The 12,092-nt window shown below is 53.8% G+C and overlaps 1 long non-coding RNA gene across 1 annotated transcript in view; it reads right to left on the bottom strand.

The window, feature by feature from the left end:
- Nucleotides 1-10,624, bottom strand: part of LOC140218847 (uncharacterized) — an 80,546-nt gene extending 69,922 nt beyond the window's left edge. The window contains exon 1 of the long non-coding RNA XR_011895035.1: nucleotides 10,500-10,624. This is a non-coding gene — a long non-coding RNA (uncharacterized lncRNA). The remainder of the gene's footprint in view (nucleotides 1-10,499) is intronic.
- Nucleotides 10,625-12,092: the final 1,468 nt, after the last annotated feature.

Raw genomic sequence — 12,092 nt, 5'->3', positions numbered from 1 at the left:
CTGAGCCAACGATCATGGCTCAATCTCGCGTGCGCAAGGGAGGACAACAGGGGGAAGCACGCCGTGTTTCCACTGAGTGGGAGGGGGGGGGGGGCGGTCTGCTGCGTCGGCTGGTGCGTAAATGGTACGGCTGCGCGCACCCCGTCTTTCATAGGATGTGCGATGTGGTCAGTGTAGGCGTTTAGGCGCACCGAGGGCCAATAGTTTCGTGCGCGCTATAGCACCCACGCGATTTCACATCACATGCGTTCTCGAAGTGAAGCGTCACTAACTGTTTTTTCATCTACATGGCCGGCGCCGCGGTAGCACGGAGGCGAGCGCTATCTGTTGGTGCAGAAAGAAACTCAACGGCGCACGCTACGTGTGCCCTTGCAGTGTTTGCCTATGGCAACGACAGACCCTTGGGAAATAGTCTTATAGGGTTTCACTGTAGAAATTCACCGACAATTGCGGTACTCCCCAAGGCGAAACTTGAGCGCAGCTGTATACATGTTTTCATTTCGCGGTATACTGGGTGGCGTGGACAATCTTTCTCGTGCAGCACGTTGGAAACGAAGCGAAGTGTGGCGCGACTGCCTCGCTAACCAGGGGATCGCGAAAGTCAGCGCGTGGTCGAGGCGTGGGCGCGATTCACAGCAGCCCCCGGCGGCATATCTACCAGACGACGCGCGCTACTGTGGCGCCACCACGTAGCCATCGTCGCCGCACTATGCTTTTCTTCTCACGCTTTCGCAATACCTCCTCCGCTTTCCGGCTCATGGTACCACTGATTGTCGTGTTCATATAGGAGGTTGTGGCCAAGTACTGCACCAGGGTGGCCAATCCTGCTCTGGTGAGGGAGGGCGTTACCGGTTCTGGTCACCGGGATCAGGCCACACTCCAGGCCTGTTTATGCAATTTTATCAACACGCGGATTTTTTTCTTTTTTTTAATCCGGTGGAAAATTGCGCGGCACCGGGATTCGAACCACGGACCTCTTGCACGCGAGGCGGGTGTTCTACCTCTACGCCACCGCTGCATCTACGCCACCGCTGCATAGGCCGCCATCGGAATATGAACCTGGCAACGTTTAACGCGAGAACGTTATCTAGTGAGGCGAGTCTAGCAGTGCTATTGGAGGAATTAGAGGGCAGTAAATGGGATATAATAGGGCTCAGTGAAGTTAGGAGGCCAAAAGAAGCATATACAGTGCTAAAAAGTGGGCACGTCCTGTGCTACCGGGGCTTAGCGGAGAGACGAGAACTAGGAGTCGGATTCCTGATTAATAAGAACATAGCTGGTAACATACAGGAACTCTATAGCATTAACGAGAGGGTGGCAGGTCTTGTGGTAAAACTTAATAAGAGGTACAAAATGAAGGTTGTACAGGTCTACGCCCCTACATCCAGTCATGATGACCAGGAAGTCGAAAGCTTCTATGAAGACGTGGAATCAGCGATGGGTAAAGTCAAAACAAAATACAGTATACTGATGGGCGACTTCAATGCCAAGGTAGGCAAGAAGCAGGCTGGAGACAAGGCAGTGGGGGAATATGGCATAGGCACTAGGGATAGCAGGGGAGAGTTATTAGTAGAGTTTGCGGAACAGAATAATATGCGGATAATGAATACCTTCTTCCGCAAGCGAGATAGCCGAAAGTGGACGTGGAGGAGCCCGAACGACGAGACTAGAAATGAAATAGACTTCATACTCTGCGCTAACCCAGGCATCATACAAGATGTGGACGTGCTCAGCAAGGTGCGCTGCAGTGACCATAGGATGGTAAGAACTCGAATTAGCCTAGACCTGAGGAGGGAACGGAAGAAACTGGTACATAAGAAGCCGATCAATGAGTTAGCGGTAAGAGGGAAAATAGAGGAATTCCAGATCAAGCTACAGAACAGGTATTCGGCTTTGACTCAGGAAGAGGACCTTAGTGCTGAAGCAATGAACGACAATCTTGTGGGCATCATTAAGGAGTGTGCCATAGAAGTCGGTGGTAACTCCGTTAGACAGGATACCAGTAAGCTATCACAGGAGACGAAAGATCTGATCAAGAAACGCCAGTGTATGAAAGCCTCTAACCCTACAGCTAGAATAGAACTGGCAGAACTTTCGAAGTTAATCAACAAGCGTAAGACAGCTGACATAAGGAAGTATAATATGGATAGAATTGAACATGCTCTCAGGAACGGAGGAAGCGTAAAAGCAGTGAAGAAGAAACTAGGAATTGGCAAGAATCAAATGTATGCGTTAAGCGACAAAGCAGGCAATATCATTACTAATATGGATGAGATAGTTCAAGTGGCTGAGGACTTCTATAGAGATTTATACAGTACCAGTGGCACCCACGACGATAATGAAAGAGAGAATAGTCTAGAGGAATTTGAAATCCCACAGGTAACACCGGAAGAAGTAAAGAAAGCCTTGGGAGCTATGCAAAGGGGGAAGGCAGCTGGGGAGGATCAGGTAACAGCAGATTTGTTGAAGGATGGTGGGCAGATAGTTCTAGAGAAACTGGCCACCCTGTATACGAAATGCCTCATGACTTCGAGGGTACCGGAATCTTGGAAAAACGCTAACATTATCCTAATCCATAAGAAAGGGGACGCCAAAGACCTGAAAAATTATAGACCGATCAGTTTACTGTCCGTTGCCTACAAAGTATTTACTAAGGTAATTGCAAATAGAATCAGGAACACCTTAGACTTCCGTCAACCAAAGGACCAGGCAGGATTCCGTAAAGGCTACTCAACAATAGACCATATTCACACTATCAATCAGGTGATAGAAAAATGTGCGGAATATAACCAACCTTTATATATAGCTTTCATTGATTACGAGAAAGCGTTTGATTCAGTCGAAACCTCAGCAGTCATGGAGGCATTGCGGAATCAGGGTGTAGACGAGCCATATGTAAAAATACTGAAAGACATCTATAGCGGCTCCACAGCCACCGTAGTCCTCCATAAAGAAAGCAACAAAATCCCAATAAAGAAAGGCGTCAGGCAGGGAGATACGATATCTCCGATGCTATTCACAGCGTGTTTACAGGAGGTATTCAGAGACCTGGATTGGGAAGAATTGGGGATAAGAGTTAATGGAGAATACCTTAGTAACTTGCGATTCGCTGATGATATTGCCTTGCTCAGTAACTCAGGGGACCAACTGCAATGCATGCTCACTGACCTAGAGAGGCAAAGCCGAAGGGTGGGTCTAAAAATTAATCTGCAGAAAACTAAAGTAATGTTTAACAGTCTCGGAAGGGAACAGCAGTTTTCAATAGGTAGTGAGGCATTGGAAGTGGTAAGGGAATACATCTACTTAGGACAGGTAGTGACTGCGGATCCGGATCATGAGACTGAAATAATCAGAAGAATAAGAATGGGATGGGGTGCGTTTGGCAGGCATTCTCAGATCTTGAACAGCAGGTTGCCATTATCCCTCAAGAGAAAAGTGTATGATAGCTGTGTCTTACCAGTACTCACCTACGGGGAAGAAACCTGGAGGCTTACGAAAAGGGTTCTACTCAAATTGAGGACGACGCAACGAGCTATGGAAAGAAGAATGATAGGTGTTACGTTAAGGGATAAGAAAAGAGCAGATTGGGTGAGGGAACAAACGCGAGTTAATGATATCTTAGTTGAAATCAAGAAAAAGAAATGGACATGGGCAGGACATGTAATGAGGAGGGAAGATAACCGATGGTCATTAAGAGTTACGGAATGGATTCCAAGGGAAGGAAAGCGGGGCAGAGGGCGGCAGAAAGTTAGGTGGGCGGATGAAATTAAGAAGTTTGCAGGGACAACATGGCCACAATTAGCACATGACCGGGGTAGTTGGAGAAGTATGGGAGAGGCCTTTGCCCTGCAGTGGGCATAACCAGGCTGATGATGATGATGATGATGGTACCACTGAACCCTTATCTCCGTTTTTCTCAACGCATCTTACATACCCCGTTCCGACCCATGTTCGCTTTTATCTTTCGCCTTGCTCGTTCGCTTGGTTGTTGCTCGTTCGTTTGCTCGTACGCTCGCCGCAGCAACAGTTGACACTGGAGGGAGCTGTTCCCCCAACGTCAGCATTACGCGTGTGTTGCACTACCAAATGTGCCATGGTGGTGGCTGTGTCTACGTCCACATTCTTGGTACTTATGTATCCATTAGAGAACAACGAAACTGCTAGATAGCACTATTAGAGGCCGTTTTTCGCGGAAGATATGATAGGCTGCGTGCCGTTCTGAAGTCTCGGGCCAAGATGGTTTTCGCTTCGCCCGGAGAGCGCCCGCCACGCGTTCGCCACCGTCGCCATGCCAGTTTGAGCCTGGTGACACTCGGCCCTGCATCCCTCGACGAACTCCGTGCAAGGGAGGACCTGGAACTTCGTGCCACTCGTATGCTGGCCCAGTGGCTCAGTCAACGGGCCACCCCCATTGATCTCCCTGAGGATCCCCCCCGCCTACTACCGCTTCGAAGCCTCTCCAGGACGGCCCCCAGTACAGGAGCCCCAAGCTTCGGTCTCGCTTCCACCCTCCGATGACGAGGACATGAATATGTCCAGCTCCCGGAAACGCGCCCACGAAAGAGAGCGAGGACGCGGGGCCAACCGGGCGACGTAAGCAGCCGTCGAGCTCTCCCCCCTGCCCGGAGCAGCACACGGCAGCCAGCTGCCACGTGCAGCAACCGGACCCCGGCAGCGCCATTTCCCCACACTCGGGCAAAACAGCCGCCACCTCCTCTCCGCCTGCCGCCCAAGACGGAGGCCCTCCAAAAAGGGCGAGTGCCACTTCTAGACATCCCGCCGAGTCTACAGCCGCCTCCTCCGCGTCCCCTCCGAGCAAGGGTGCGCCCGGCACCATCCTCGACGCGCCGTCTGCTCCTGATGGTGGCGCGTCCCCTGCAGCGTCTGCTAGCGAACCAGCTGCAAACGAAAGCGCTACCGACGCGATGGAGCTGACGGACGCAACACCCACTGTTTCGTCACATCAGGGCCCTGATAACCCTGCGGCGCGGTTTCTGAAGGACCCATCATACCAGCCTGCTTCGCGGCCGAAGCCAAAGGGGAAGAAGAAGCAGAAGAAGAGGAAGGAGCCTGCCCATGTTTCCCGTTCATCTCCCGGGGCAACGGACGACTCGCGGCGCCCACCCGCTACCCTGGTCACGCCCAGCGTGCCTACAGCCGCAGTACAGAGAGCAACGCCATCCGCCCGCGAGTCCACCACGTACGACTTCACGCTGGTGCAGTCAAAGAGGGACCGGCGGCGTGCACGAGCCCTGGAGATTGCTGCACTCCCGGTTGACCCTGCGGTCGTCGGTATGGTGTTCTTCCGTCCCTCGGCGCCCGGTGGAACCTTCCGAGGAGCACCGCGCCTCTCACTCGCTGCAACTCTCTTCGCGGCCCGGTGTTGCAGTGGTTCGTGTTAACCATAAACGCAACATCGTGGTAGCCGATACTACCACCCGGGAGTGCCTGGAGGAGCTGCTGGCAGTCACTGAGCTGCACGGAATCCCAGTGACTGCCCGACTGCCAGCTGAGCGCGGCAAGAGCACCGGCTTCCTGCACGGGGTGGTCGGTTTACCCGCGGACACAGACCTGCTGGGAGCCATCGAGTCGAGCGTTCCCCATGCTATCGGCAACGAGGGAGGAGAGCACCATCACCATCCGATTCGCGCGGCCGGTACCCCCTGAACACGTGCGCCTTTTCAAGCTCGGGTTCAGGGTGAGGCCTGCCAGGCCCCGTCCAGTGCAATGTCGGCAGTGCGGCCGCTTCGGGCACGTGCTGGAGTCCTGCAGATGGCCGACCGACTGCATCTCATGCGGCAAGAGCCACGCGGAGGGCGCCTCCTGCCAGAAAGTCCGCTGCAGGAACTGCGGGGGCCCTCATAGGGCCAACACTCCTGCCTGCCCCAAATGGCAGGAAGAACGGGAGGTGGCCACCATCATGGCTTCCTCCACCTCGGCATTGTCGAGGCGTGCTGTCAGGGCAGCAGTCCGGGAGGAGAAGCAGCCGCAGCAGTCCTCCTCATCTCCGGCGCGGTCTTATGCGAGCGTGCTGAAGGGCCCCAGCCCTACACCCAGGCATCCGGTACCAGCCCCTTGTGCCCCTCAACGCCAGCAGAATAGGGATACTGCTGCTCCACCCGCCCCAACTACTATGGATCAGCTGGTAGAAAACCTGCTGCTCACCATGCAAGCAGTTAGCACCATGCTGCCAGCTGACCAACCGCTCCGGGCCATCTGCCTGCAGGCAGTGGCATGTCAACAGCGACACAATCACCATGGCTAGTCGCCCAGGCAAATGTCGGCCGCGCATCCTGCAATGGAACGTGCGCTCGCGGCGCCGACGACACGCCGAACTGTCCGAACACCTACTCCTGCACGAGTACGACGTGCTCGTGTTGCAAGAGACATACACGCGCGACGGGGAGTGCAACCTTCCGGGATTCGTGGGACACCACAGTGCGACCACCTGCAAGTTACGGACTTGCGCCAACGTGCAGTGCTGTGATCCGCTCCATCCACCCGGTCACTCCCGCGCGTCTATTTACGTCCGGGCGCGCCTTGCCCAAGCCGTCGTTCGTGTGGCCGACATCATTTCCACCTCCGTAGAGTGTGTGGCTATGACTGTGCGCGTTGGGGGGGCCGACATTTCTGTCGCCAGAGTGTACGCGCAACCCACGCAGCGATGGGATACGTCTTTCTTGGAGAGCCTTACCGCGCGCATCAACGGTGACTGTGTTTTGTGTGGCGACTTTAACTTTCACCACACGGCATGGAGCAGCAGCCGCTGTGAGCCTAATGGCAGGAAACTGCTGAACTCCATCCACTCCTCTGGTCTGCTGATCATCAATACCGGCAGTCCCACTTTCGTGCGTCGGAAGGTGCGCGGGAGTGTGATAGAGTTATCGCTGGTTAGCGAACGGTGCCACTATGAGTGGGTACGCAGCCCTGACACTCAGGGGTCGGATCATTATCCGATCTCACTTGACCCGCTCGGTCTGAGCCGCGACCGGACCTGTACCTATCGCATCACCGACTGGTCTCTGTTCAGGACGAGCTGTGCCACGGCCCCTCCAGCGAAAACCGAATTCCTCACGCACATTTCAAGGTGCGTTTTCGGCGCGCCCATGCGCTGAACGCCGCGCCATCAAAAGCGACAAGGTGGAGCATTGGACAATTTACAACCGCCTTGATGCCGCGTTCGTCGTCATGCCAGGCAGCGTCGCAACCAGAGCTGGCAGAGTCTCTGCCTCTCCTTGGAGGACACTCGCGACAAAGCACGCCCCTGGCGCATTCTCGCCGCCCTACTTAGTCCCAAGATCCCCCGCCGCCCTGCACTCTCCATCGCAGAGGCCCGGGGCTTGAGTGCCGAGCAATTAGCCGAACTCTTTGCGGATACGTTCGCTCCGCCGTCTGTGTGCCCTGTCACAGCCGCCGTCGAACTTCCGCCACACAACATGGTTGAACGCTTCGCTCCTATGGGCTATTTCCCAACGAGCGCAATTCTGGAGCATGTAGAAGTGCTGTGTTCTGCTGAGTTCACGCTCAGCGAGTTGCGCATCGTCTTGAACAGACGCAAACGTCACTCCGCTCCCGGTTCTGACGGCGTTACTCATCAAGTCCTGAGGAACATTGACGCAGCTCAGCTTCCGTCACTTCTCGAGGTCTTCAACTCGGTCTGGCGCAGCGGCATCATTCCCGCCGACTGGAAAGAGGCGATCGTCGTTCCCATTCTCAAGCGCGACAAACCAGCCTCGAACATCAACTCCTATCGCCCAGTATCGCTAACCTCGGTACCCGGCAAAACAATGGAGTCCATGGCTTTGCACCGCCTTGAATGGATTGCTTCCGCCCTAGACGCCGTTGCCCCTGAACAAAGCGGCTTCCGCCGACTGCGCTCGACAGCTGATTCCATCGCGGACGTTGTCGCTGCGCTCGAGGACGCGGCAAGCCGCCACGAAGCCGGATACCTGGTGCTGTTCGATGTGGAACGCGCATTCGACGGCCTCCGGCACGGCACCATCATTCAAGCGCTTCGCGAGCTGCGTATCACCGGCCGCCTACTGGACAATATCTCGGCCTTTCTTAACGACGGAACGCTCAGAGTGCTCGTGGGTGACGCGCTCAGCACACCCCGTAGCGTGACCTCTGGTGTTCCTCAGGGCAGTGTCCTCAGCCCTTTCCTCTTCAACTTGGCGCTGGCAAGGCTCCCTGATTTCACCCCGAAGCTGACAGCCTTCGAAGTCCGTGTGGCGATTTACGCTGATGACATCCCTCTTTTTGCTTGCGGGCCCATGGACCATGGCTACCAAGTGCGTCAATCACTTCAGTCGGCGATCAACGCCGTGGAAAATCTCGGCAGCATAGGGCTTCAGCTCTCGGTGTCAAAAACCGAGGCGCTACTAATTCACCCCCGTGCGAGCCGTGTACGCTTCGATGTGCCAACCCTCTCGCTGCGCGGAAGCCCCCTCCCATGGCAGCGAAAAGTCCGATACCTCGGCCTCCACATCGACTGCCGCCTCAACTTTAAAGCGGCCACCCCACAACTTTGCAGGGACTCCAGGAGAGTCGCAGGCGCCGCACGCTCCCTGCTCGCCCAAGGCCGCGGCTGCACACCGCATCTTGCGCTCCGAGTTTACAACTCGATCGGAACGTCGCGAGCGCTCTACGCGCTCCCACTCACCAACGCCAGTGCAGCCAACTGGAAGGCCGTCGACCTCCAGAACCGCACCGCAGTTCGCCAAATGTACGCGCTTCCCCGCTTCTCGCAAGTGGGGGCAACTCTCGCCGAAGCGGGAAACTGGCCGCCCTGACTTCGCGCGCGCAAACAAGCGCTTCACCACATCGAGCGTCTGCAATGGTCGCCACAGGGTCAGCGTCTCGTGTGCCGCCTCAACACCCTCGAGGGCTCGGGCATGAGCCAGCGTGCCACCGATAGCACTCGCATCGCCTCGTTGCCTCAACTCCTCCCCCTGCCGCCTTCGCCGCACGCCTCCGCGCTCCTCGACGTAAACATCACCGTCCGGGCGTCGTCAAGAGCAAGCGACAAACAGCACTGTGTGCCATGCAGCAGGAGACAGCTGCATTGATCTTCGAACATCTACGCGACTGACTCCTAGTGTACACTGACGGATCTGTGTCCAGTGACGGTTACGCCGCTGCCGCGTGCACGGCACCGGACATTTCTGCGTCTCGACAGTGCCGCCTTCGTTTTCCTGCCTCGTCGACAGTCGCCGAACTCGCGGCGATTGACCTCGCGGCTGACCTGCTTCAGCAGTGCGGTGTCTCGTCGGCCGCGATACTGTCGGACTCGCGTGCGGCTCTGTGCATGCTGAGGAAGGACTATGCCGGTCTTCCGCTTGTGCAGCGCGTGGGATCAAAACTGCGCCATCTCGCAAATCAGGGCTGCGATTTGGCATTGCAGTGGGTCCCCGCGTACATCGACCTGCCCGGGCACGAAGCGGCCGACGCCCTCGCGGAGCAAGCTCTCTCGACTCGCTTCCCCCTCGCCAGCTCCGTCACACGTTTCGACGTGGCGAAGACGGCGGTACTGCGCATCCCACGCGCGCAGCATCCGGATGCCCGCGTTTCTGCAGGTACGCCCCCTCGCCTCCTCCCCCACGCGGGTCTCTCCCGCTGGGACCACTCGTTTCTCCTTCGGCTGCGCGTCAGCTGCTACAACACGGCCGCCAGAATGCAGACTGCACGGAAGAGGCAGCCCCGCGTGCCTGGATTGCGGCGAGGAGGAGACGCCTGAGCACCTTCTGCTCCGCTGCCCGGCATTCGATGTTGAGCGCACTGCGCTCTTTGCATCATACAGTCGTGTGGGACTGCCCTGTGACTGGGAGGGAGTACTTCTCTTTTCGGCAGCCCACCCTTCCATTGTCAAGAAAGTGCTTCCCGCCCTACATCACTTTTGTTGTGACACGCAGCTGAGAGCGCGGCTGTTAGCCCCGCATTGCTTCTTCAACCTTCTTGTTATTTTTTCCCGCCTTCTTTTCCTTCTCTCCCTGATCTTTTTCTCCCCACTCCCCCCTTTCCCTGTGCAGTGCTGTTGAGGTGTCCTCCTCTGAGAGACAGTTACGGCACTGCACTTCTCTCTTCCTCTCCTTCAAAAGTCACTACACACACACTATTAGAGGTCACCTCAGCAAATGTGCACGAACCATTCTTTTTGTATAACCTAACAGCATACTGTCTCTGAAAAGTGAGGGTGAAAGAGCAGGCACAGTGGCTTTTATAAAGAACAATCGTCCACGTACTGTGAGTGTTCGTGGGAAGCACAATCTGCCAATAATACTTTTTTCTCGTGTTCGCGGTCCTAAAATACCGCTCTTACTATATATAAGTTTTCACTTTAACACTGGTGTCATTACATCACAAATTTGCAAAAACCAATAAGAAAAAAAATATATTTTGAGCCTTTAATTTCATTTGTTACTTCGTGTAGCACTTCTGACACTTTACTTTGTCAACATTCCGTAGCATCACACAACTTGAAGAATGGGTAAATGACTTACTGTTATCCTGGATTACTACAGCTACAGGAGTCCCCGTAACTGCAGCGTGCTTGCTCAGGGTCTCCTTCACCTTTCCAATTTCCGTGAACTTGATCACCATGCTGCCGCCATCCTTGGTCTGCATGGCAAACTATAAAGGAAAGGATGACTTTTCTTATTTTTGCTGTCCAATGTCCCCATGCCATAAGCAAACGCCAGTTTTAGTGAAACTTAGCATACATGGCTCATTGTTAATACACTTTTTCAAGAAAGATGGTACGTGACAAAAACGGCGTTCACACACTTGGTCTGACAGAAGTGAACACATACATTGGCCTCGCTATTCAATGAGTTCTAATTACCGGAGAGCCATTCCTACGTTATTTACATTTCAAGTATTCCGGTGAACGCAACCAGCATATCAAGTGCCCAAAGTGTTTGATGACAATACTTTCATTGCTATGAAAATTTGCATTCATATTTTACACATGTGCCTAGGTTTAGTTTCATTAGACCAGCTGCTACAAGTTCATGCAGACAGCTTTTAAGGGGCCCTGCAAATCTAGTATTTGAATGCAATAAGTAAGAGTTGGCAGATGATGGTCACATGTGCAACTGAAACCATGCACACATGGCCAGGAAGTGGCTCACTGAATAAAAGCCAAGTAGCACAATACATGATCGTCCATCTAGGTGCAATAAATTGTTACATCTTGAACGTTTCTGACTGCTCAAAGAGGCTCTGAAATGCCTTTGAACATGCGTAGTAAGAAAACGCATCGAATCTGTAAAAGAGGCTTCTGTGACCAAAGTATGCACTGTATGTGGCAGGAAATTTAGAATCTCGTGGCAAAAATGGTGAAAAACCTCCCTCGGCAACACACAATTGCAGTAAAACATTTTCAGCAGTACGTTAATTGTCAAGATTCCATCAAATAAATGAAACATATGCGTCTGCGATCTGATAAAGACTGTAAAATCACTTCATCTTTGCACGGCCGGTCTATACACGATATTTATGTAATGTTGCTTCTGCTGCGCGTGGCCTCCGATTTAGAAGCATCATACTACGTAGCATGCTCGACCTGGCTGCCACTAAGTACCGCATTTACTCGATTCTAATGCGCCCTCCATTATAACTCACACCCGTTTTCCGTGACACCCCCTCCCCCCCAAAAAAAAAGAAAAACAAAAGAATGTGCAGTAGCGCGATCCTCGTGCTTTCATATCGAAATACTATTTTCCCTCATTTGAAAAAAAAACAGTTTTATTCCAAATACACTAAAGTTGCGACGAATAAAAACACAACGTACCTTGTAACTAACCTTAAGACAACGTATCTTGCAACTAAGACTTTTACTGCGCCGGTACGAGTTGCGTGGGGCAATAGATATCGCTCGTCGGCGCCATCAGACAACTCCTTATCGATATTAACAGACCAAAGCATTTCATCCTCGGTGCCGTCCATGGCAGATGGGATCGTGCACCATGCATCTTTCGCCCATACAGTAAAGTCCTGCAGCGAGACACGCTTTATTTTATTGGCGGGCGTGAATTCGTGGCAACCGCTGACAAGCCATTCGGTGTAGAGCGCCCAAATTCTATCTTTCACTG

This window comes from Dermacentor andersoni, chromosome 6, assembly GCF_023375885.2.
Source record: "Dermacentor andersoni chromosome 6, qqDerAnde1_hic_scaffold, whole genome shotgun sequence".
Taxonomy (NCBI): Eukaryota; Metazoa; Arthropoda; class Arachnida; order Ixodida; family Ixodidae; genus Dermacentor; species Dermacentor andersoni.
This window is presented reverse-complemented; position numbering and strand designations above follow the sequence as displayed.